The sequence below is a fragment of the Dromiciops gliroides genome, chromosome 1, assembly GCF_019393635.1.
Source record: "Dromiciops gliroides isolate mDroGli1 chromosome 1, mDroGli1.pri, whole genome shotgun sequence".
NCBI lineage: Eukaryota > Metazoa > Chordata > Mammalia > Microbiotheria > Microbiotheriidae > Dromiciops > Dromiciops gliroides.
The window spans coordinates 72,197,488-72,203,586 of NC_057861.1; positions in this window are offsets into that span (position 1 = coordinate 72,197,488).

Below are 6,099 nucleotides of genomic sequence, written 5' to 3' on the forward strand. Positions count from 1 at the left end.
CCTCTTTAACCCATGAAAGCCTGACTGCAGCTGAACAAAAATTTCCCAGAGCCCCCTGGCAGTTCTTCCTGAGCCCAGGGAAACAAGTCCCTGAAACGTTTCCTAATTTGTCTCTCGCAGTTCCTAGCTACCGCTACCCACATACTCGAAAAAGGACATCAGCATCTATGCTTAAATACTGCAATCATTTCTTCTGTCTCCCCTGGGCTCTTAATGAATGCCCAACAGCCACTAAATGGCTACAGGTCATGACTGGCCCTGATCCTCACAATGACACACTCCATGGCCTTCGGAATTCCGATCTGTGGAGTATTTAAGCCAAACAATCACACCTATGAAGCAATGAGGGCTTTTCCTATTTTCCATATGACACAAGCGTGTTGAATGGTCTCCGACCTCCAGGTTTGAAAGCATTATGAGAAAAGCCGCACCCTTCAAAAACCAAAAACTAAAAACCAAAACAAAACAAATGTCATCCCCACTCCTCAGCAGGAGCTGGAGTTCAGAGCTAAATACTTTCTCCTCCCAATAAGTGAAGACCGCAGGTAAAGTGGGAGATCGAGAAGGGTAGTTTCCCAAATGAAATCAAAACAAAAAGCAACCCCCTACTCCCATTATCTGGCTTTCCCCATAGAATGTTTGTCCAAGGCTACCCTAGTGCTTATTTAAAACAAGTCTAGTCACCTACAGCCTCACCTCACCTCACTTCACTCCCCAGAAGGTAAACTCTAAGAGGTCAAGGACTCTCACCTTTTTGTCTTGTATCCCTCCCGAGCGGCCCAGAATAGTCCCTGGGATTTAGCAGGCAGCTGCTGCTTAATAAATCAGAGGGGCCCAGGGAGAACCTAGATCCAGATCTGGCAAAGATCTCTCGAGGCTGGCAGACAATAAGCATTGATTAAGCTCTTACTGTGTGCCAAGCACTATGCTAACTAAACTAGAGCTGTTTGTTGAGTTGAAAGTAACAATTATTAATTAGGGCTAATCTTGTTGCCAAAAGGAACACACTTAAGGGTGCAAATGCTGAGCGCCTTCGCCAAAGCCCTGAAATTCCTTTAGACTTCTCCAGGAACCAGAATGGATCCTGGAGTTCCGCTAACTGAAAGAAGGGCGGACAGCAAACATTAAATGGGCCATGGTAAGTAAATGTTTGTTGAATTGAATGGACTGCCACAAGCTAACTCATGAACACCCTTTCTTCCTGTAGACTGGAGAAAGAGGTTAGTAATAGAGGGCATTTTGGTCTCTATTTCCATAAACGGCAAACAATAAAGAGGTGAGGTTGATTCCTCAAGATGAGTTAAGATTCATTCAGCTCTTCCTCCCTTTTACTCTGTATGCCCAGAACTACCCCACTCATAAAAGTGGTTTTGATTTCATTTATGTCACTTAACAAGCATCTCAGGACAAAAAAAAAAAAAAAGAAATGTAAGCCTAGAGCGTGATCCTCCCTCCCCCTTGGGCCTCTCAGAGCACCTCCTTCCACATTGCCCTGTGGTACTCATCACAATCCTGTGGATTATGGCTCTTTTTGCTAGTGTCCTAACCCTCTAATGACTTCAAACTCCATGAAACCAGCGACCTTGTCTCATTTAAGTTTTGGACCTCCCCTGGCATTTAATGCAATGCTTAACACACAGTGGGCATTTAGTATTTTCTTTTCAGATGAATGAAAAGTAATGGCAAATTTGAGGCAAAGTAGTTACAGTGTAGATTCACTGTCTTTGGGATTGCTGCTTCTTCTTTGCCTTTGTGCAAAAGTCAAGTTAAGAAAAAATGGAAGAAAAGTGGAAAGGCTCTGTTGGGGGGGGTATTATTTTATTATTTCTTTTTCCCCTCAATGTCAAGGATTTGGAAGGAAGAAGAGGGCACAGTGTTAGGGTTGCCAAAAAAGATAAAGAAAAGAGAGTCCCTGAAGCATTTTTTGTGTTTATAAACCTGTATTTTATTCTGACATTGGTTGAGTTCGTTCATTGCCAAGTCCAATACAATCATCTTACATCATTTTCATTTGAAAATCTACCAATTAAATTGAAAAAAATTCCCTTGTTGTAGCATTGCTATTAATAGGTTTGCAAAATAACAAATCTCCCCTCACATCATTTTTGACAGCACATTGCACATGTTTATTCAAATGAGCATCTTTAACTACCGTTGGTGCTTTATCCACTTATTTTTTGTTTGTTTGTTTGTTTTTTGTCGGGGCAATGAGGGTTAAGTGACTTGCCCAGGATCACACAGCTAGTAAGTATCAAGTGCTTGAGGCCACATTTGAACTCAGGTCCTCCTGAATCCAGGACTGGTGCTTTATCCACTGTGCCACCTAAGCTGCCCCTGCTTTATCCACTTATAATGAAAAGTTAGAATATTTTAGTCCTGTAGCATTTTTTTAAATGAACAGAAAAAAATAGAAAGAAGACACAAGCAGGATAATTTGAAAATTAAATGTTGATTTAAAAGCAAGCTGTATGTGATGGAAATGTGCAGTTTCATATGCTTTTCTGTTTTACTTGGTTCTTGTTGAGAATAAAAAATTAAATTAAATTAAAACTAAAGCTAAAAATGTTGCTTTCATGTGGTAAAAAGGAAAGTATAGAAGCTGATAGTACAGGGACCTGAGAGATACTTGGAACTCCACGACCTGAATACATGATGTGTCATGATGTGTGACCTTGAGTAAGTCACAACCTCTCTGCATATTGGTAAAATCTGTCCTTCCTTACCTCATAAAATTTCAGTATAGCACCAAGAGTACTAGATTTTGTCTATGCGATCAGAAGACTTGCCTCAAATCCCAGCTTTACTTCTTAGTGATTTGGGACTGACACCACTTTGAGGGTCTGTTTTATCGACAGGGGATTGGACCAGATAACCTTGAAGGTTCCTCCCAGCTTTAAATTCCTAGGATTTGATCTCTTGATGTCTAAGCAAGATTACCGTTGTGAAAACACTTTATCACAAAGCACTATCCAAGTTCAAAGGATCAATGTGATCTTATCTTATAATATGATTATAAAAAGTAATTTAAGTCCCCATACCAGTGGTTCTCAATCTGTTTACTTCATAGTCCTGGAGTTATTTATTTATTTTTTTGTTTGTTTTCTTGTTGTTGTTGTTGTGGGGCAATGAGGGTTAAGTGACTTTCCCAGGGTCTGTGTCAAGTGTCTGAGCCTGGATTTGAACTCAGGTCCTCCTGAATCCAGGGCCAGTGCTTTATTCACTGAGCCACCTGGCTACCCCCTGCATTATCTGCTTCCAAAACTATATAGCTCATATCACATACACACACTCCCCAGTGGTGTACTTATCATTAATAATCAGTCTTTTTTCCTCCAATCTTAAGTGTTTTATTTTTTCCAGTTACATATAAAGATAGTTTTCAACATTTGGGGGTTTTTTTGTTTGTTTTGTTTTTTGGGGTTTTTTGTGGGGCAACGGGAGTTAAGTGACTTGCCTAGGGTCACACAGCTAATGTCAAGTGTCTGAGGCTGGATTTGAACTCAGGTCCTCCTGAATCCAAGGCCAGTGCTCTATCCACTACGCCCCTTCAACATTTGTTTTTAAAAGATTTTGAGTTCCAAATTTTTCTTCCTCCCTTCCCTCCCCCTCCCAAAGCCAGCAAGCAATCTGATATAGGTTATACATTACAGTCATGTTAAACTTATTTCCACACTAGTCATATTGTTCCCCACTATTATTTGATAAAGTTCTAAAAATGTTTACAAAAGAAATAAGACAAAAGAAAGAAAGGCATAAAGATAGATAAAGAACTATAGCAATTGGCTGATGGCATGATACTTGGAAAATCCTAGGAAAAAAAAATCAAAGATACTAATTAAGATTATCTTCAGCAAATCTTCAGCAGGCTACAAAATAAACTCTCAAAAACCAGTTGCATTTGGGGGGGGGGGTGGCTACTAGTCGGTGCAGTGGATAAAGCACTGGGCCTGAGTTTAAATTCGGTCTCAGGCACTTAATACTTACTAGTTGTGTGACCCTGGGCAAGTCATCTAACCCTCGTTGCCTCAGAAAAAAAAAATTCAATTGCATTTCAATATAATAACAACAAAATCCAAGAAGCAGTAATAGAAAGGGAAATCCCATTTCAAATAACACAAAATGCATAAAATATCTCGAACAGATCTACTAAAGTACACAAAAGAATTGTTTATATTAAATTACAAAGTGCTCCTTAAAGAAATAAAGAACAACTTAAATAGCTGGAGGAATATTCAGTGCTTATGGCTAGGCCATGCCAATATAATAAAAATGAAAATACTGCCAAAGTTAATTTATACTTTTGATGCTATAGTAATCAAATTACCAAGGGGATACTTATAGAACTTGATAGAATAATGACATTTGAAAAAACAAAAGATCTAGAATACCAAGGAAAATTACAAAAAGAGGTAAAAACAAAGGGAAAATAGTACTCAGGACCTCATACTATATTATAAAGCAGAGGTCATCAGACCTACCTGGTATTGCTTTAAAAATACAGAGATGGATCAGTAGAACAAACTAGACGAGGGAGAATCAGAAACAATAGAACTCATTAACCCACCGATAAATTAGGAAACATAAATTACTTAGGAAAAAACTCCTTATTTAATAAAAACTACTGGAAAAACTGGAAAGCAGTGTGGCAGAAATTAGGCTTAGACCAACACCTTAGACCATATTCCACAGTACAATCTAATACATGGATACATGACCTTAATATTCATGATTCCACTATAAACCAATTAGAAGAGAAGCAAATTAAATACCTCTCACAGCTATGGATAGGGAATGTATTCTTATCCAAACAAGAGATAGAGGCAGTTATAAAAGATAAAATAGGTAACTTTGTTTCCATGACACAGAAAAGCTTCTGTACAGACCAAATTAATATACATAGGATAAGAAGGGAAGAGGTCAAATGGGAAAAAATACATTGTTGGTGGAGCTGTGAAATGGCAGTTCCATTTTGGAAATCTATTTGAAATTATGCAAATACAAATAAAGTAACTAAAATGTCCATGCCCTTTGAACCAGAGACTGTATTACTGGGATTGTACTCCAAAGAAGCCATTGATAAGAAGAAAGTCCCCATATATACCAAAATATTTATAGCAGTACTTTTTGTGATAGCCAAGTACAGGAAACAAAGTAGATGTTCATCAACTGGGGAATGGCTAAACAAATTGTAGTTCGTGAAAGCAATGGAATATTATTATACTGCAAGAAATTATGTATATGATGAATACAGAGAAGTATGGAAAGATCTTTATGAACTGATGCATAGCAAAGTAAGCAGAGCCAAGAAAACAATATATACAATATGCAATATAATAAAGTAAAATTATAAAGATCAAATATGACTGGCATGAAGAAATATAAGAAGATACTCCCAACTTCATGGAGGTGGGAGGAGTACAAGAGTTATACATTTCATATGTTTTTGGACTTTTTCAATGTATTGATTACTTATGCTGTTTTTCTCCCTCTTTTCTTTTATTGTCTTCAAAAAAATGTTATTTGTGGGGGGGCAGCTAGGTGGCACAGTGGATAAAGCACTGGCCTTGGATTCAGGAGGACCTGAGTTCAAATCCAACCTCAGACACTTGACACTTACTAGCTGTGTGACCCTGGGCAAGTCACTTGACCCTCATTGCCCTGCAAAAAAAAATGTTATTTGTTATATGAGATGGCTCTCTGGGAGCAGGAGACAGAAGGTTACTGGGGATAATAACTATGATGATATTAAAAAAACAGAAAACCAATACAAACTTATTTCAAAATAATAAAAATTAAAATAAAAAAACCACAACCATCCAGTAGTTGCATTTTTCTCTTAGTAAAAGACATCTACTAAGATAGCACAACAAAAACAGTAGCTTTAAATATTACCACCAGAATTCCACAGCGCACTCTCCCATAAATACACATAGCTTACATGGGGAGGAGAGCAGAGACAAACTTAGAGTATGATGTCAATGAAGCACACATAAAAGGAACACGTTTAGTCAAAACTACTTGCTATTCTAGTACTGCAGACCTGGAGAGCCCTTCCTCCCTTCGCAGAGCCTTCTGAGTACCACATCTCTTCTGAGCTCA